A 21,491-nucleotide genomic window follows, 5' to 3' on the forward strand; every position below is an offset into this window, starting at 1 on the left:
TGAATATACTCCACTCACAGCTTTTACGTTGTACCTTTTCTCCCCAAGTTGACAATTGATTAAATCATTGGCAAATGGAGACTTGAGTCAGCTTCAGTTCAGGTCAGTTCAGTCATTCAGTTGTGTCCAACTCTTTGCAACCCCATGGACTGCAGCACACCAGGCTTCCCTGTCCATCACCACCTCCTGAAGCTTATTTAAATTCAGGTCCATTGAGTTGGTGATGCCATCCAACCATCTTATCTACTGTCGTCCCCTTCTTCTCCCGCCTTCAATCTTTCCCAGCATCAGGATCATTTCAAATGAGTCAGTTCTTCGAATCAGGTGGCCAAAGTATTGGAGTTTCAGCTTCAGCATCAGTCCTTCCAATGAATATTCAGGACTGATCTCCTTTAGTTTTGACTGGTTGGATCTCCTTGCAGTCCAAGGGACTCTCAAGAATCTTCTCCAACACCACAGTTCAAAAGCATCAATTCTTCAGTGCTCAGCTTTCTTTATAGTCCAACCCTCATGACTATACATCCATACATGACTACTGGAAAAACCATTGCTTTGACTAGATGGACCTTTGTTGGCAAAGTAATGTCTCTGCTTTTTAATGTGCTGTCTATTCAGCTTACCAGCCCCTCTTCTGTCCCTAGAGAGGGAAGGTGGGTGCAACCAGCCCTATCCACAGGTTCATCTCCAAATGCACCTCATTAACATAAAAATATGCTTTCTATCACTTACAATACTTAGGAAATTCCAAGGATTTGTGAGCCAGAAACTGTGGACAAAGACCAAATATGTATATATATATATATATTTCTTATAATTCACAATATCATATCCAAATTGTTTTAACTATTTAACTTTCTTTGTACTTTTCTTTGTTGGCAAAACAAAATAAAACACCAAAAAATTCCTCCTCCTTCCTACCCACTCCCAACAGGCAAAATTATATCTGAAACTTACTTCTTATCCAAATGTTCTTGCTTGTCTCCTGGACTTCACAGTGACCAGTGCAGTACCAGGCACAGAAGTACCTCAAGATACCACTTTAAAGACTCAAAATTCTCTAAATCTAAGGTGTGATCAACATCTAGTTGTAGGATATGACCAATAAAGAACCTAGTCATACTGTGTGGGAACAGTGACAGACTTCATTTTCTTGGGCTCCAAAGTCACTGCAGATAGTGACTGCAGCCATGAAATTAAAAGACACTTGCTCTTTGAAAGAAAAGCTATGACAAACCTAGGCAGCATATTGAAAAGCAGAGACATTACTTTGCTGACAAAGATCCATATAGTCAAAGCTATGGTTTTTCCAGTAGTCATGTATGAATGTGATAGTTGGACTATAAAGAAAGCTGAGCACCAAAGAATTGATGCTTTTGTACTGTGGTGTTGGAGAAGACTCTTGAGAGTCCCTTGGACTGCAAGGAGATCAGACCAGTCCATCCTAAAGGAAGTCAACCCTGAATACTCATGGGAAGGACTGATGCTGAAGCTGAAGCTCCAATACTTTGGCCACCTGATCCGAGAGACAACTCATTGGAAAAGACCCTAATGATGGGAAAGGTTGAAGGCAGGAGGAGAAGGGAGCAACAGAGCATGAGATGGTTGGATGGCATCACCAACTCTATGGATACGAGTTTGAGCAAGCTCTGGGAGTTGGTGATGGACAGGGAAGCCTGGCGTGCTGCAAAAAGTTGGACATGACTTAGCAACTCAACAGCAACAGCAAGAATATGGTCAATAAAGAACCTAGTCATACTGTGTGGGAAATATGGTATGTCAGAGATACTGATCCTGTCTTTATATTTTTGGTTTTATTCATCATTGGAATTTTTGTATTAATTTTAATTTTTTAAAAATATTGTTTATCTTGACTATTGACAGTTTTGGCAGTCATTTAAATTTACACCTTTGCCTCATCCTAGTTCCAGACCTGCTGATGTTCAAAGTTCATTGATTTAAAAAAAAAAAAATCAGAAGCAAACAGAAAAAAAGCATTAGAGAATTCTGGTGTGGTTATGTGTCTAGTAGGTTTATTCCCTACAATAACCTATAAGATAGATCCTGTTATTGTTCCTGAAACAGGGCACAGAGGAGATAAATAGCTTGCCCAAAGTTACAAAGCCAGAAAGTCAGCTATAGCACCTGGTTCTTCTATATTCCACATTTTCTTCAAAATGTTTGCTTTATGAAGCATGATTAAGCCAAAATATCATAGCAACTTGGGTTAGTAACAGCTTGAAATGATCTTTTAAGAGCCATGTAATTATCATAACTCATTTTTCAAACATGCTGTGAAAATGAAGCTGAAAATATGTAAAACACACACTAACCTCGGGAGTGACCTTTGTTGGGGAATTAGACCCTGGGGCTCTTGTATGGGGGCGGCAAGCCTTGGCATCCCGCCCATTGAGCTTTTGGGGGGAATGGTGAACAGGACTCCTTTTCAGGGAGAAATACAGCCAAACACCTCATATCTAATCTTCTAAAAAGTGAATTGAGGGACTTCCCTTGTGGTCCACTGACTAAGACACTATGCTCCCAACGCAGGGGGTCCAGGTTCAATCCCTGATCAGGGAACTAGATCCCACATGTCACAACTGAGACCTAGAACAGCCAGTTTGTTTTTTTTTCTTTAAGTGAATTGAGAGGTGCTGGGACCAAAGCCACCAGATTAAGGTTCAGAGAATGTTTTCAATGAATAATTTTTATCAGAGGCACAGTTCTTGAGGCTCTAGCCTATTGTGTTCCCTCTTCACTTGGCTAAGAAATAACGCTACTCTTTCTTCCATAAAAAACAAAAACAAAAAAAATTAGTTTTACCATGATTTGAGCAGTGTTTTCCCATAAAATAGAGACCATAGAGTTATGTTTTTTTCTTTCTTGCAAGGAGGCAATTTTCCCCAGTCAAGAGACACACGGGGGCTGATTTTTGGAGTCTTTAACACGTTCTAAGGGCTTCCCTTGTGGCTCAGCTGGTTAAGAATCTGCCTGCAATGTGGGAGACCTGTGTTTGATCCCCAGGTTGGGAAGATCCCCTGGAGAAGGGAAAGGCTACCCACTCCAGTATTCTGGCCTAGAGAATTCCATGAACTGTATAGTCCATGGGGTCGCAAAGAGTCAGACACGACTGAGTGACTTTCACTAACAGGTTCTACATACGCTGAGGGCAAACAGTGTCTATACTTGTAGACATTAATGACCAGTCTGCAGTTATTTCATTTTCTTCTTCATCAGTAAATATTCATTGAGTGTCCACAGAACAAAAACTCGGGAAGATCTAAGACAAATCCCTGTGCTTAATATGGTGAATCTGCCATCAAAAGACACAGTGCCAATTCTGACACGTCTACTGGATGACAAGATTTCAGAAGAAATCTCAAACACCAGAGAGTGGCAGAAAATCCTTATCAGGTTAAGTTCTGTGTCTGCTATAGAACTACATTTTCTTTTTTTTTTTTTAGTTTTTCCTCCAATTATGAAAATGTTTTGTTTCAAAAACACAGCAATTGATGGAACTGCACAGCGACTGCCCACATACACACTACCTGGGTTCAACCATTGACACTTCACTCTGTTCCATCATGTAGCTATCCATCAACCCATTTGGGGTGTGTGTTAGTTGCTTAGTCATATCCAACTCCTTGTGACCCCATGGACTATAGCCTGCCAGGCGCCTCTGTCCATGGAATTCTCCAGGCCAGAATACTGGAGTGGGTAGCCATTTCTTTCTCCAGAGGATATTCCACATCCAGGAATCAAACCCATGTCTTTGGGGTGTTTGGTGGTACCTTTAAAAATAAATTGCAAACTTCAGTAGGTTTCCCCCCTGAATACTCTAGCTAGTGCATCATAACCTAGAGCTCAAGCTTCTTTCAGAGGGCGTTTCTTTTGTGTTAAAATGTACATTCAATGAAATGAAATGGACACATTTAAATGTACCATGAGCTGTGTTTTGACAATTAGATACCCAAACTGCTAGAAGTGATAAAATACAGTTGTTGTCCCTGAAAAATGGTGGGTCCAAGGGCTGGGGGAGGCGATGGGGAACTGGTGTTCAGTAAGAAGAGAGTTTCAGCAGAGCTATACTATTGAACAAAAGTAACACATCTTCAGCTTTGAAATGGAAGCTACACTCTACACTCGAGAGCAGAAGGGAGAACTCATTGCAGGGGGACTGAAGGAAATGACCCCTGCCATGTCCATCCATTCCCATCACATGGAATTCTATCCTGACTCTTTTTTCTAAAAGATGGAGAAAGCTCTCCTGAGGAGGCAAAGTACATAGAACTTCTCCTAACAATTTTCCTTCCAGGGTGGTCTGCCTTTTCCCCAAGAAGCTCTTGGCTCTGAGGAGGGCCCAAACTTTGTGTCTGAATGTTGGACCAGACGTCTGGGAATTTCAGAGATTCCCACCCCACGTGGCCATGTGCTCTCTCAAGAGAGATGACCCAGGCCGCCACTCAGAACTTCTGCCTACCATGGAAACCAGTCCTCAAGGCCTTCTGGAGTCAACTGAGCTCAAGAAGGAATTATTTGCAGTGTTGGATTGTTAAAATATTATAAAAAAAAAAACATTATCTGCCATCTTTGATCATTAAGATATGAAAGCTGGGATAGCTGAAAACTCTAAAAATCAACAGGATACAGATACTCCTGCAAATTTTCTAAAATGGATTTCCAACTCAGATGCCGACTGACAGATGATTTAACAATATGAGGATAATAATGAAGAAACACTGAAGTGTATGATATGTGAAGGATTATTTCATAGCAAATTTGAATAATAAACAAAAAAAAAAGAGTCCCTTTCAACCAGGAAAATTTATCTGTGATGTAATGCCATGCCCAAAGCAATATTTAAATGATACTTAAGTGAGCAGTCTGTCAAATTATGTCCAGTATTATGATATTCATTAATTTTGAAAGAAAAACTTATACTACACTAAACAAACAAACAACACTCTGACATACACAGAGACCATCCCAATCCAATGATTATTTTTGGTTTAACAACCCAAGATGACAACTCTAAAGCTAGGTGAAACAAAGGGATAAAAATAGTGTGATTTCCTGGAAATCCCACAATGCAATTTCACTTTGAACTTGCAAGCAAATATCCAGGCATGATCTGCATGCAAGTGGGTGGCGCTTTGTTCTAGAACGATGGGTCCCAATTAAAAATAATGAGGCTTGTCTCCAGCCGCCAGACCCAATTAGAGATAATGAGGAGTGATAGCTCCAGAAATAGATTCATTTTTCTCTGATAGACGAATTGGGACAGGGGTCTTGCTAGGGGTCACTGGGATAGTCCTGGCAACAAAGCATGGGTCACTCAGGCTTAAGAAGCCCATACGAATCCAGTTATTAAATAAGGAAGTAGGAATAACCCCGCACATCGCTCATTCATCAGCCACTTACACCCCAGCACATTCAGATCTACGTTGTTAGCCAAACAGGGTGACCACTGACATTAAAACCTTTTTAATAATGACCACATCATTTAAATGATTGCTTTAAAAAAATAAGGAACAGAATATATGTGGTTAACTTCACGTATGTCTGTATATGTTCATGCGCAAGTGTATGTGAGTGCAAAGAGTAACAAATGAACAACAACAAATATAGGAGCACACGTTTGCACTTTTGGAATAATTATGGACTTGCAGAAAAGTTGCAAAGATGGTACAGAGAGTTCTTGTATAACCTTCACCTAGTCTCTCTTCTCTAGCCCCTTGGATAGCAAGGACATCAAACCAGTCAATCCTAAAGGAAATCGACCCTAAATATTGAAATCAACCCTCCAAAATTCTATCATTGGGAGGACTGATGCTGAAGCTCCAATACTTTTGCCACCTGATGCAAAGAGCCAACTCATTGGAAAAGACCCTGATCCTGGAAAACAGTGAAGGCAGGAGGAAAAGGGGGCAACAGAGGATGAGATGGTTGGATGATATCCCCGACTCAATGGACATGAGTTTGCACAAACTCCATTAGACAGTGAAGGACAAGGAAACCTGGAGTGCTGCAGTCCATGGGTCACAAAGAGTCAGACCCGACTTAGTGACTAAATAACAAGAAGTCTCTCTCAGTGTTTCTTTCTTTTGTAACCTGGCACATCTATCACAACTAAGAAATGAAGTTAACCTTACCATCAACTAGACTTACTAGCCTGGGACTGTAAGAAGAGAGATGAAGACGGTGTGATGGGGTTGAAGGAGGGGGACAGGGCTGCAGCAGGAAGTGATGTAGGGACATACAAACTGCTGGGTCCCCGGGGAACCAGGGCAATGATGAAACTGCTCACCAGATGGAAGAGATCACCTGGACAGGTACAGACAGGCAAGCAGTTTGTGCCCGAGGTGCCTGATTACCCTCTGCCAGCAAAGGCTGCTTCAAGCTGACAGGTACTCAGCACAGAAATGCTTTCTAGATGGAGTCCTTGCCCTGTTATGAAGAATATGTCATCAAGGATACAAATGTCTTGTGTAAGCCTTCAAGAAGAGAACTAAGACATTCTCAGGATGATACATTTGGAAAGATTCAGTGAGAATTCATCATCTTTACCCCCGGTTCCCTGAGCAAGATTTAAAACTCTAAAGAAATGACAACTTTAACATGTTGCAAGGGGTTGTGGACTTCCTTGGTGGTCCAGTGGTTAAGAATCTGCCTGTTAATGCAGCAGACCATGGGTTTGATCCCTGGTCTGGGAGGTTTCCACATGCCAAAGACAGTTAAGCCCGTGCACCACAACCACTGAAGTCCACACTCTACTGCCTGGACTCTGCAACAAGACAGGCCACCGCAATGAGAAGCCTGCTCACCGCAACTGGAGCAGCTCCCACTCGCCGCAATTGGAGAAAGCCCGCACTCAGCAACAAAAACCCAGTGCAGCCAAAAATAAAGAAAATTTTTGTCTGGCAGAACAACACAATATTGTAAAGCCATTATGCTGCAACTAAGAAGAAATACATTTGAAATAAATAAGCAGATAAACATTTTAAAAAGAAAAGGGGTTGGTTTTGCAAACATATCTTAATCATGAAGAGGGGGGAGTTTTTAAAATGTTTGGTAGGTGGGGTTTTCCAAAGATGGTCACAATAGTATCTCCTATTCCACCGGCTCTTCTAGATCGCTCCATTGCCCTATCAAAAGGTGGAGTCTAACTCTTCCCTTGAGTCTAGATGGGCTTGTGATTCACTTGTAACCAACAGAAGGTGGCAGAAAGGACACTGTGTGGCTTCCGGGCCTAGGTCAAAGACACAGCCACCATCACAGCAGCTCTGCCGCCCAGCGGCTGCCACGCTGTGTGGAAGCCCAGCTCCCTGGAGAGCCACCTTCAGGCCCTCTGGTCAGCAGCCCTGGCCCTCCAGTCTCCTCAGCAAGGGGCCCGATGTGAGAGTAAGCGAGTCTTTGCATAGTGTGAGCCCAGCTATCAGATGACTCCCATCTCAGCATTCCAGTCTTCCAGCTGAGGACTTGGACATCCAGGAGCCAAGACAAGCCCTCCCCACCGTTCCCTACTGGAAGTCATCACCCACAGAATTGGTGAGCATACGGAAAGCGTGGTTGCCTCATACCACTGAATTTGGGGTGGCTTTTTATTGCCCAACAGTAACCAAAACAATGAGGCATATTCTCTCCTGATTGACCTCCATGAACCAAATCCCAAGACTGGCCACTGCGTTCCATCACCTGTTGAACACACTGGTGACACCCAGGCCTGCTGAACTCTCAAAAGCAGCAGACCTTCAAGAACCTTGCTACACAAGGTCCAGGAACCAGCAGCCTCAGCACCATCTGGGAGCACTTAGAACTGTACCGTCTTAGGCTCCATTCCAGACTTATTGAATCAGCATCTGTATTTTGATAAGATTCCCAGGTTAAAATATGAGTAAAGCAGAATGCACGGCAGATGCTATGCCCAAAGACCAATCAGAGTTCCTTCCTCCCTTGCCTCCTATATAAAAGGATGGAAATGTCAAATACCTTGTGTTCCAGGCTCCCTTGCAGCTAAGGGAGGCCTCACAGGCCACACTGAGCCAAAGAGCTACAAGTGGGAGTGCATGGGAGAGGCTTCCAGGAAATCGTTCTAAAGAAGAAAGATGCAATTTACACGTAGGCCTTCCAACACATCACTAAACGTTTAAAAAACACATCGTTCTCTGCTTTTAATTGCTACACAGCATTCCAACCACAGACCCACATTGTTCAACCCGTCCATTTCCCTAGTGATGGATACTCCAACTGCAGCTCACAATTGCCGCAAACACCAGCATGATGAACATTTCCAGACATGTTCTCTTTTGAACATATGCACAAGTCCTCACAGGAGTGTATTCCTTGGAGTGAGACTAGTGAGTCATCACACACACACTTATGTAATTTCATTGCATTCTGCAAAACCTTGTTCAAGAATGATCACAGAAGTCAGTTTGTCCTTCCTTCAATAGTGTCTTAAGGCTCCTGCTTCTCTATATCATTGCCATTCCTGGGTACTTACGGGTTCTACAACCTTCGCCAGTCTCATGGGTATAAAGTGGTATTCCACTGCTGTTTACTTTTGTGTTATTGACTATTTGTGAAGTTAGAATGATTAACCAGAAATGTTGATTAGCTAATCAGAGAAACTTTTTTCATATGCATGAGTGCATTTCTGGGTCTATGATCTATTCTGTTTCACTGTTCATTTGTGCTTTCATTATGCCTTAGGAGTGTGAATTAATAATTCAGATTGGAATTTTATCAAATGGTTTAATTAAGGAGAACTGACATATTCACAGTGTCAAATTATCACATCCAAATCACTAGGGAAATGCAAATCAAAACTACAGTGAGATATCAATTCATATTCAGTAGGATGACAATTTTATATATGTATACACACACACACACACACACATATAAAACAATAACAAGTGTCGGTGAAGACGTGGAGAAAGTGGAACCCCTGCCCCGCTGCTGGGACTGTAAAAGGGTACAACTGTTATGGCACACAGTATGAAAGCTCCCAAAGTGTTAAAAATAGAATTACCATACAATCCAGCAGTTCCACTTCTGGGTACGTCCAAAAGGCTTCAAAGCAGGGACTCAAACAGATATTTGTACATTCATGTTCTTAATGGCATTATTCAAAATAGCCAAAAGGTGGAAGCAATCTAAATGTCCATTTATGAGTGAATGGATAAACAAAAATGTGGTGTTACACACACAAACAGAAGATTATTATTCAGCCTTAAAAAGGAATAAAATGCTGACATATTCTACAACATGGCCAAACCTTAAACACATTATACTGAGTAAAATAAGCCAAATTCAACTGGGAGTACAACAAACTAAAATGCTTCTCACAGCAAAGGAAACTAACAACAAGATTAAAAGGCAACTAGCAGATGGGAGAAAATATTTGCAAATCTCATTTGGAGAAGGGAATGGCTACCCACTCCAGTGTTCTTGCCTGGAAATCCCACGGACAGAGGAGACTGATGGGCTACAGTCCATGGGGTTGCAAAGAGTCAGACACAAGTGAGCGACTAACATTAACAACTAACATATCTGACAAGCACTTAATATCCAAAATATACCAGGAACTCATATAATTCACAGCAAAAAAATAAAACACAGAAAAACCCAATTAGAAAGTGGGCAAAAGACCTGAATAGGCATTTTCCCAAAGAAGGTACACAGATGGCCAACAGGCGTGTGTAAGGATGCTCAGCATCATTAATCATCAGGGAAACGGAAATCCAAACTACAGTGAGTAATTATCTCACACTTGTTAGAATGGCTGTCATGAAAAGATTGCTATTGTTGCTTAGTTGCTAAATTGTGTCTGACTCTTTGCAATCCTGTAGACTGTAGCTGCCAGGCTCCTCTGTCTATGGGATTTCCCAGGCAAGAATACTGGAGTGGGTTGCCATTTCCTCCTCCAGGGGGTCCTCCGGACCCAGGGACTGAACCTGCATCTCCTGCACTGTAGGTTCTTTTAGCACCGAGCCACCAGGGACACCCTAGATAAGAGGTAACAAATGCCAGCAAGAGAAAACGAAAGCCTTGTGCACCGGGGAATGTAAGCTTGTACAGCCACTATGGGAAACAGTGTGGACTTTCTGTAAGAAACTGAAAATAGAACCATTGTATGAACCAACAGAAATAGAACCAACAGAAACTGGTTGGTTCTAGGAACAGAACCAGCCCCACTTCTGGTTATATATCTGAAGGAAACAAAACCCTTTTTTTGTGCAGATATGTGTCCTCCCTGCTCATTGCAGCATTATTCACAGTAGCCAAGGTATGGAAACAACCCAAATGTCTATTGACAGATGAATGGATAAACTCAGCATGATATGTAAACACAATGGAATATCATTCAGCTTTAGGAAATAGGAAATCCTGCCATTTTTGACTACATGGATAAAGTCAGAGGACATTATGCAAAGCGAAATAAGTCAAAGACAGATTCTGCACAGTATCACTTACACGTGAAAAAATAAAAAGAAATTAAAAAAGAAAGCCAAACTCAAAGAAACTGAAAAGTAGTTGCCAGGAGTCGGGGACTGGGGACAAGGTTGGTAAAGGGTACACATTTTCAGCTACATTATGAATAAAGTCTGAAGAGCTAATAAAAAACATGGTGACTATGGCTGATAACACTGTCTTGTATAATTAAAGACTGCTGAAAGTAGATCTTAAATTAACCTGATGGGGGAATCACAATGTGAGAGTCACAATGTATATATGTTTATCAAATCATCAATGTTGTATACTTTAAATCTTACAATTGTCAATTATATCTCAAAAAAAGAAAAGCACCAAGTCTTGGATTCCTTGTTTTAGTGGCATACAGCATTTGCTTATTGATTGAGGTAAGAACACTTAACAGGAGATCTACCCTCTTAAATTTTTAACTGTATAGCACAGTCAGTGTGTTTTACTGGCACAGTGTCCTACAGACATCTTACTCCATCCTCTACCTTCATAGGCTCCTCTCCCACCAGGAGCCCACTTCTTTCTTGCTATTTCCCAGACCAGAGAAAAGCAGGTGGATAAACAAAGCATTAGTGACTTAACATCTGAATTTTAAAACACCAAAAAGAAATGAGATACAGCATAAAAGAATGGCTTCATACCACCCTGACCAAGCAGGAGAGATATTTCGAGAGAAAAACAGGCAAGTAACTGGACTGCCCTTGTACACAGGGTCTCTCCCAGTGTCAGATCCCAGGGAGTGATCCACTCACCCGAAGACCCTGCCTGATACTACCATGCCATAACCTGAATGTTTTGGAAAAGAGGAGGAGAAGGAAGTGCATTTCCTGCTTCTGAAAGCTAAAGGCATGTTTGAATTGTAACAGGTAGTTTTTAATCTGTCTGTGGTGCCTGCCAATGCAAGAGACAAGGGTTTGATCCCTGAGTCGGGAAGATCTCCTGGAGTAGGAAATGGCACACCACTCCAGTATTCTTGCCTGGAACATTCCATGGACAGAGAAGCCTGGTGGGCTACAGTCCATGGGGTCTCAGAGGGTCAGACATGACTGAGCACGCATTTATTTTACTGTATACTAGGCATCTCATGTAAGTGTAAAGATACAATATTTGTCTTTTGGGGATGGCTTATTTCATTTAATATATAGTCCTCAAGGTTCATGTTATAGCAGGTGTCAGAACTTCCTATTTTAGACTTTAATTGGAGGCTAATTACTTTACAATGTTGTAATGGGTTTCTGCCTTACATTGACATGAATCAGCCATGGGTGTACATGTGTCCCCCATCCTGAACCCCCCTCCCCCCTCCCTCCCCATCCCATCCCTCGGGGTCGTCCCAGTGCCCCGGCCCTGAGCGCCCCGTCTCATGCATCGAACCTGGACTGGTGACCTATTTCACATATGGTAATATACATGTCTCAATGCTATTCTCTCAAATCATCCCACCCTTGCCTTCTCCCACAGAGTCCAAAAGTCTGTTCTTAACATCTGTGTCTCTTTTTCTGTCTCGAATATAGGGTCATCTTTATCATCTTTCTGTATAATAGGTTCCAGTTTCAACCACCTCACTAGAACTGATTCAAATGCATTCTTTTTAATAGCTGAGTAATATTCCATTGTGTATATGTACCACAGTTTTCTTATCCGTTCATCTGCCAAAGGGCATGCTTCCATGTCCAAGCTATTGTAAACAGTGCTGCGATGAACATTGGGGTACACGTGTCTCTTCAAATTCTGGTTTCCTCCGTGTGTATGCCCAGCAGTGGGATCGCTGGGTTGTATGGGAGTTCTACTTCCAGTTTTTTAAGGAATCTCCACACTGTTCTCCATAGTGGCTGTACTAGTTTGCATTCCCACCAACAGTGTAAGAGGGTTCCCTTTTCTCCACACCCCCCGCCCCCAGCATTTATTGTTTGTAGACTTTTTGATAGCAGCCATTCTGCTGCTGGTGTGAGATGGTACCTCATTGTGGTTTTGATTTACATTTCTCTGACAATAAGTGATGTTGAGCATCTTTTCATGTGTTTGTTAGCCATCTGTATGTCTTCTTTGGAGAATGTCTGTTTAAAAACATCCTTCTTTTTTAAGGCTGGATCCTACTGAGTTCTGTTTATCCATTCACCCATTGGTGGACACATGGGTTGCTTCCACCTCTGGGCTATTTTCAAGAAGGCTATGAACATGTGTGTGACATTTACTTGATTTAAAATAAACTGGGGGTGATTTTAGGTTAACAGAAAAGTTGTAAAGATTATACAGAGAGCTCTTATCTACTCCTCACCCAGTTTCCTCTATACTATTTCATATTCCTGTGGTATATTTATCACAACTAAGAAACTGCAGGTGGGACATTTCTATTAACTGCGCTCCAGACTTAATTCAGATTTTACCAGTTTTTTCCACTAAGCCCCTTTCTTCTTCCAGGACCCAACCCTGAAAGTACACCACACTGCCTTGAGCTGTCATCCCTACCCAGTCCCCTCTGATCTGGAACACCTTCTCATTCTTTATTTTTCATGATCTTGCCAGTTTTAAAGGGCATGGGTAAGGTATTTTGTAGAATGTTCTCCTTATCAGTAGATAGCCATTAGCGATTTTAGAAAGAATATCACAGAAGTAAAGATGCTATATGTCTTCTCACCCCATTTCATCAGGGGTCCATGGGATCCACATGTCATTGCTGATGTTAACCTTCACCTCTTGGTTAAGGTTGTATGTACCTGGATGCTCTCCTACAACATTACTATTTTTTCCCATCTATACACTATTATTTGGAGGCAAATCACTAAGACCAGCCCCACAGGGATGGGGGAGGAAAGAAGAAAGAATTGTTAACTATAGTCACCTCCTGGAGGGCAGATGATGTATTGGGTTGGCCAAAATGTCTGTTTGGGTTTTTCTGTAAAATGTTATGGAAAACTTCAGATGAATTTTTTGGCCAACCCAATATATACACATTTGAGATCTTCCATGAAGAACATTTCTTGTGTCTCTCCCATTTATCTATTTTTCTTCAATCATTTATGTCAGTATGTATTCATGGACATTTAAAGGGTCAGTTATAATCCATTTTTTTGGGCCATCCCTTGCTTTTCTAAACAGTGTATCAATAACTATACCTTTTGAACTTCATACTTTAACATGTTTCAAACTTGACAGGCTTTTTACAAGGAATGAGTCTTGCCTCGGTGTTACTAATGTCATTGATATTTATGACCACAAAGGCCACATTGATCATTCTGAACAAGTGCCTATCCAACCCAGCACCTGAGAAACAGCTGAACTGAGGACCAGTTGCCAAGCATCTCTAGAGTAATCCGGAGAAGCTTCCAAGCGTCCCCTCAAGACGGGGCTGCCAGGCCCTTCTGGGCGGCAATTAACTGGTCCAGAGGACACGGCCGTTATCACTCAGCCGACTCACGGCCGTCTCAGACCCCTGGGCTCAGAAAAAGCGATGAAACGTGTGTAGGGTGCATCCACTTACAAGCAAGGCAGTTTCTGGAGTCAGACATAACAGTGTTCACGCGTACTTTTGTTCTGAGCTCTGTAACAATACAGTGTTTGGGAACAGAATGTTTAAACAATTCATTTGGATAGAGGTTTTGCTTTGGTTTTGAGAAACAAATTCTAAAAAGCTAAGACAATGATGCTAAGTTCTTTAAAGCATTCAGGTTCTTGGGTTTTCTCCTGCTTGGAAAATTATTCCTTACCTTTATATATGAAATCAAACAGAGATCTTGGGGAGAGAACTTACACGGTTTTATGTAGATGTTGCGTATGCATCTTAACTACCACTGAAATGGCTATGCTCTTTTTTAAATTTTATAAAGAGCTGTTAAAACTATAAGTAAAAAGAAAACAGCCTTACTTCATTCAGAGTCCCAAGAACACACTGTTCTCTGCTGCTCTACTCAATAGCTCAGTCACGTCTGACTCTGCGATCCTATGGACTGTAGCCCACCAGGCTCCTCTGTCCACGGCATTTTCCAGGCAAAGATACAGGAGTGGGCTGTCATTTCTTCCTTCAGGGGATCTTCTCAACCCAGGGATTGAACCTGAGTCTCTTGCATCTCCTACATTGGCAGGCGGATTCTTTACCACTGCGCCACCTGGGAAGCCACAGCATGCTGGCTGGTCGCTTACTGTAACATGGTTTGTATTCAAGGATGTGTGTATGAGGGTGCTGTTTTCACTCTCAACAGAAAGCATGTCATGGGGTTTGCAGTCTGAGCTCTGCAGACTGACAGTTTCAAAATCAGAGGCATTGTATTTAAGAGAGCTTTTCATTTCTCACACAGATTAATTTCTGAAGCAGGGAAACCTCCCCAGCCCCTAGTCCACACAGCAATTAGTGAATAGCCAGTATTGGGTTTTGACAACGAGTCCTCTGCCAAATTCCCACTGCATGCCCCACTGCGAAGTCGCTCTATATGCAAAGTCTAGTGGAATTTACAAGAGTTCGAGCTAAGCACACTGACAGGACGCTTCTCACATGCGCGGGGTAGGTTTCAGGGCACGCAGGAGGCACTGTAGAATCTGGGGCAGGCTAGGTGCTGAAACGCAGGCATCCTTAGACACTGAGCACCCCAAACAAGTCAGGCGCTAGGACCTCCACCGCATTCTCCAGGCTGAGGTTGTGGAGGTCTTTTTGTCCGTTACATCCATGCATGTAATCAGTGATTGTTCCTATTGTAAATCCCAGATTCACCATCTGTATGCTCCAAAGGGCTGGGTGATTGTTAATACCCTGTCCCTATGGGATTAATCTGCAATTTCACACTAAATGATTTTTAAGTATAATTTGTTACAATGATACAACATTACCATTTCTAAAACAAACAGCCGGGATTGTTACCTTGCAATGAAAAGCAAAAAGTTTGTGTGCTACTGTTTCACATTCATTTCGTTTTAGACACAAATAAAGATATGGAAAAAAACGCAGTCCAGAGCCTTGGGAACGGGTCTTATGAAAGGAATACACTGCTTTTTATTCCTGGGGAACAGTATCTGAACCTGTAGTAGTTATAAAAGGGAGCAAGTTGTCTGAACAGTCTTTTTTTTTTTAACAGTCTTTTAAAACCACTTAGATTTGTTTGGTGTTTGCAGAATAAGGGAGTTTACAGTAAAAACGAAACAAAACTCTGTTGGGCAAAGAACTGTTAAAAGTTTTTTGTAGACAAATGAGGAGCCTCCAAAATCAGTCTTCGATACTAAAAAGAGCTGGCTCCAAATGTGCAGAGAATATTTTTTTCCATGTCTTGGTTTGTTACACAAAAGATGTTACTCCAAAAAGGTTTAATGCTATGAATTTCAAACTATGTCATCTAGAAGAGAATATTATTTGAAAGCAATCTAATGGCAGCCAGGATACCAAATATTGAGACATTTGTGTGCATTTTACTAAGAATGAAGCCTTTCCACTAGATTGAAACAAATGCAAAAATTCCCTTCCCCCACCCCCTTCTGCCCAGGAACATTTTAGGGTGAGTTCAAATGTTCCTTTTACGGATCAGATGGTTGAGATGTTGGAAGCAATTCAAGTTACAAACTTTGTTCAATTTTTATTATAATCTGCCCCATAAACTAAATACATGACATCTATGGGACCTATGTGGGGACCAACAATTCCCTGGGATGGAACATCATCCATCTCAGTGGGATGTGCCTTGTCCCAAGCTATGCATCATTTACAAAGATGCCTAAAAGGGCTTGCCCATCAGAAACCATTGATTGCAGAAGAGTTGGAGGGCAGGGCCCCCCATACCACTTCTTCCCATCCTCTGACACCATCAGGTAGAACAGACAACGTGAACCAAGTCTGGATTATTTCCTCATCTCTCAAGTGGGTGCAATCACACCCACCTCACAGCATTGTGAGGACCAAGAAAGATGCCCAAAGCACTTAACACATCATCCAACAGAGTAAGTTTTCCAAAAAGGGTAACCTACTATTTTTATTAGCTGTTGACAATCTTTCTGAGGTTCTGACGGCATCACGGGCACAAAATCCATTTCACTTTTGTCTTCATTATTACAAGAAAAACAACAAAGACCCACAAACACGTGGTCAGAGGCCAGTGGCGAGGACCTTGGCCTGGGGTTGGGCAATAAGGAGTGGTAGAGCCTGTGGCAACCTGGAGAGCATGTGAGCATCCCTCTAAGGTGGGGGAGGGGGCAGCGGCATTCCATCTCAGCCAAGGGCTCCCTCTTGGGATCATGGGCCTAGTGCATCCAACTTTTCAGATTTTTCAGGAAAAGCTGGAAATCCCAGCTTGAAGATTTTCCAATGCCGGCTTCTAATTCAAAAGTTTTTAGAAAGAAAGCCCATGAGCCAAACAAAGCGTGCTTGTGGCTGCGTGTGGCCTGCAGCCCCCTGGCTGAGGACGCCTGCTAGAAGCCAACAGAAAAAGACATACAAAGAAATCAGAATATAGAATGAGTAACCGCCACAGGGCTGTCTGATAATGCAGACTCAGAGTAGATGTGGAACGGCACATTAACTATACCCAGAACACAGATGGAGAGGCTGCAGCCATATACTCTGTACACAATGAGAAAATACATACACACACACGACAAAGTATGCAGAGGGACCAGATTAAATCAATGATAGAATTCCTGCATGACGACTGCTAAATGGATTTCCTGGTGGGTAAACGAAGGGCTTGGATTGGGTAAAACTATGATTGGGGGCAGAAGATAAGCACCTTGGGTATTTTTTTATACCTAAAATGGCATTATTTTGAGGGAGCCTAATTTCTCCCGAGATGCCAGAAAAAGGTGGTACAACCTTTCTGATTATGAGAGAGCTGTGGTAAATCCAGACTCTATTGATTTTTCTTAAACTTTTTCTTTTGTATTGGGGTATAGCTGATTAACAATGTCATGATAGCTTCAGGGGGACAGTAAAGGGACTCAGTCACACCTATACATGCATCCCTTCTCCCCCAAACTCCCCTCCCATTCAGGCTGCCACATAACTCTGAGTGGGGTTCCTTTGCTGTGTGTAGGTCCTCGCTGGTTACCCATCTTAAATACAGCACAGACTCGACTGATTGTCAAGGTTGAGAGAGTTTCCCAGAGTAACTCAGTTGATTCCTTATTTGCTCCAGGAGAATCTACCTGCAGAATAAGGACTTTAACGAATACACAGTCAATCTGGAAACACAGCCGTCACTGGTTGAGCATCTCCTATACACTGGGTGTGGTCTCCAAGCCTCACTGAGCCCTGAAGGGTGGGTGGAGTTTTTTAGAAACAGGGAAGCAAAGTCGCAGGAATAACTCATCCCAAAGCCACTGACACACGGAGGGGCAGCACTGAGACTTGAACCCTGGCTGGCCTCACAGCTGAGCCATTACAAAGGCCCTCCTCCCAGGGTGCTGTCCCCGCATGTACAGAGTCGGCAGGGAATGGATGGTTCTAAATATTCAACTCAGGTGGAATTGCTATGTTAAGATGCCTGCAATTATTTGCTTTCCAAAAATAAAACATGCTTCAAGTCAAGATGATGCCAAACAATCTGATAAATCATTTTTTTTATTCAGAAAGTGAGCATTATAATAATGTAGATAGTCATACTCACCAAGAGATATACCCAGCTTTTTAAAATATTTTTTATTCTAGGAGCCCGTTTTAGTCTCTACTTGGATATTTAAACTTAAGCCAAATAGAAAGACAACTTCCTGATAGTTTCAGTATGGTCGTTGCCAAGATATATACGATGAAATTGATATCGCATTTTTTCCTTTCAACGGATTTATTTTTGTACTCCTCTCCATCATCACAATTAGGTGTAATTATATTTGTTATGGGCTTCCCTGATAACTCAGCTGGTAAAGAATCCACCTGCAACGCTGGAGACCCTGGTTCGATTCCTAGGTCAGGAAGATCCCCTGGAGAAGGGAAACGTTACCCAGTCCACTATTCTGGCCTGGAGAATTCCATGGACTCTATACATTTGTTAAAGCAACAGAAACTTGCTTGTTCAACTTTAGTAGAAAAATAGCTACAGTACTTGGACTTGGCACCGACATTCAAGGATAAGGTGTGGAATTCCACAGAATTTTGGCACTGGGTGGGCCTCTTAATCCCACTTGTCTCTGGTCTGTGAGCCCCTTTCACCTCTTCTCACTCTCTGTATCAACAGCTGGGAGAAGGGCACTTTCTACAGTCAGAGGTGACGGGCTAGCCTGGAGCTGCTGTCACTGTTAGAAAGTTTTTTTCTTATCCTGGTTAAAATAAGCCCTGGAATCTTATAACCCAGTGATCTCAATTTAGCTTTGGGGGAGTCACAGGTGAAAAGCCCTCTGGGTTTTATTCTTTCAACACACAAATTTTCAAACAAACAAAAACATACTCCAAAGAAAAAAACTTCATAAAAGGAATGCCTAGACATCACCCAAACAACAACTAAATTAGAGTATTATAAAGGGAAAGAGAAAACTCCAGCAACCTGCTTGGAGCACATTCAAGGGTGCCATTCAACAAAAGGCTGAATTTATTAGCTGCCAACAACCTTTCTGAGGAATAGCACAGGGCAGTGATGGAACTGGAGGCAATAGGGTATCATCTAGATTCAAAAATCTTAGAGTACTCCTTTCCTGGAAACATCCAAGGGTTTAGCATCCTTTTGTTAAATAAGACGTAGGCCAACAATGATAAGCAGCAGTTCCTCTACAAACATGCTTCCAAAGAACCATAATACACATATCAGTCATGCTAACAGGAGCAAAAGAGATCAACAGCCAGGGTACTTTCATGGTCTCCCACAGGAAAAAAAAAAACCCATTCTGTCCTCCCCATCTGAGGAAGCTGTGTTTAGACATCAAACAGGCGTTTCACGGTGCCGTGGAACCGACTTCTTAGGAAATGAGAATCAGAAATTACTGTAAGAGGCAGCATCAACTTTCGGTAGTGAACCCTGGGTATGCTTTTTCAATTGAAAACTTTCTTAAGAAAATACCACCTGATTAGGTGTTTTTGTTTTTGTTTTTTGGCAATAGATGAAGCAAGAAAAAAATTTTTAAGCCTATAAGCATCCTGTGTGCCAGATACAGGCCTGGGTGCTGTGGCCTGGAGGGGTTGTTCTAATATAATTGTACCTGAAAAAAAACCTTGATATTTCTGCTTCGTGGACATGTCCCGTGGTTCACTATGCCAATCAGTGAATCAGAGTGGGAGAAAGAGAAGTGATTATTTATTGCTACAGATCATCTATCTCTGACCACGTTCCCCTTGCCCCTTCACTGCCAGAAAATCAGAACAATAAGTAAAGCAAAAGCCAAGAGCTTAGTAGAAAGAAGAAGCAGTCGTAGTCTGTAACAATATGGAATTGCTACTTGGTCAAACAAAACCTGTTTTAAACTTGCTGGTGGTTTTAGTTGGTAAGTCCTGTCCGACTCTTGTGACCCTCTGGACTGCAGCCCACCAGGCTTCTCCGCCCATGGATTTTGCAGGCAAGAATACTGGAGTGGGTTGCCATTTCCTTCTCCAGGGGATCTTCCGGCCCAGGGATCAAACCCAGGTCTCCTGCATTGTAGGCGGATTCTTTACCCACTGAGCCACCGGGGAAGCTTGCTGAGTAGTTTTTAATCCTTCCATACCAACTCTGTTCCTACACACTGTTGTGAGGAACTGGTCTTTCCAGCTATGACGGAGTTGGTTTTAAGCTCATAATCAACATCACAAACAAACATTTCTTACATAGTCGTGGGCACCCAAGCTCTGAACAGACCAGGCAAATAATATACTGCTCAACTACCACAACTTCAGAAACACTGGCCCAAGTTGAAACAGTCTCTGTTACGTCAAACCAAAGAGCAAGAGAGAAGCCACGTTCATACCTATTGTTCATACTTATTGTTCTGCCTTCCCTTGGTAGTCAGAGGACTGTTGAGGCTTTGGGACATCTTGCTAGCAGGGAAGCAGGTCCGCTTGCAAAATCAGAATCGATCTGAGGTTCTTGGTAACCAGAAGCAAATGATAAGCAGCCATATAGCCATGGAAGCAGGTGAATTTCACATTCTTTCAAAAAAGAAAAAAAGGGTAGAATCAGTCATCTTTATGTAACTCAGTGAGATCATCAAGTACAGGTGCGCACACTTAATCAAAGAATTACCAGAAAGTCTTGTTAGAGGATTCCCCTGTTCTTCCCTTTTATGGTTCTAATTTCACCCCAGGTGACTGCTCTAATCCAGCAGGTTTGAGAATTACCATACATTTATAAAAGGGAGAAGATACATTAACCTAACAAAAGAAGGATTTCTGCCAAGTTACCTAGGTTTTCTGAATAACTCTAACAGTAGGCGTTTGAGTGGCAATGTTTTCACCAACCAATCCTGGAGCAAAGAACTCAAAAGCTCCAGTCTTTAGGGAAACGGTAGTTGCCAACCAAAACCCCTGCAGAGAGGTCAAGTTCCTGAGGAAAAGGGGATTCCAAGGAACTGCCCAGGACATCCTGAATCTCTAACTTAAACAACTATCTTCTTTTAGGGAGAAGTCTTTGCTCCTTTTTTCCCATAGTGCATGAGTCTGCAGAAACTCAAGATCGTCTGCCTTTTATTTTAAAAGCTTTACTGAATCTGCCAGTTTTCAGAAGAGAGACTTCCTTTCCAAACCATCCTAAAGATATAAAATTATACCTGGATGAAAAGGACTGTTACTTCAAAAGAAGGTTGTCAAGCTACCTCTACTCCCTCAAACTGCTCCCATCCCCCCACACACACTATTTACTGACAATTCCCTTAAGGATTGACGCAAATAAACCCAAATGCTTTGAATGCTTCCAACTTGACTTCTGAACTAATTGTAGGTCATTCGGGGACATTGAAAGCAATGTAAACCATCTTTAGAACTGGTCAAAATACATATTTTCAATACACGCAGGTGTCGAAGGGATGAAAACTGAGAAGTTTCATGACCACGACCTTAACTAGTATCTAAATTACATTCTCCCCACCCCCAGAGAATGCAAGCTGATCTATTTACTCCGGGCAGAGAAGAATGAAGC

At 42.2% G+C, this 21,491-nt stretch overlaps 1 protein-coding gene across 4 annotated transcripts in view; it reads right to left on the reverse strand.

The window, feature by feature from the left end:
* MYO1H (myosin IH) overlaps positions 1-20,502 on the reverse strand; it is an 89,618-nt gene extending 69,116 nt beyond the window's left edge. For all 4 annotated transcript variants that reach the window (XR_011490723.1, XM_070475439.1, XM_070475438.1 and 1 more), the window contains exon 1: positions 20,326-20,502. The gene's annotated coding sequence lies outside the window, so the exon portion shown is untranslated. The remainder of the gene's footprint in view (positions 1-20,325) is intronic.
* Between the last annotated feature and the right edge of the window lie 989 nt (positions 20,503-21,491).

The sequence above is a fragment of the Odocoileus virginianus genome, chromosome 12 (genome assembly GCF_023699985.2).
Source record: "Odocoileus virginianus isolate 20LAN1187 ecotype Illinois chromosome 12, Ovbor_1.2, whole genome shotgun sequence".
Taxonomy (NCBI): domain Eukaryota; kingdom Metazoa; phylum Chordata; class Mammalia; order Artiodactyla; family Cervidae; genus Odocoileus; species Odocoileus virginianus.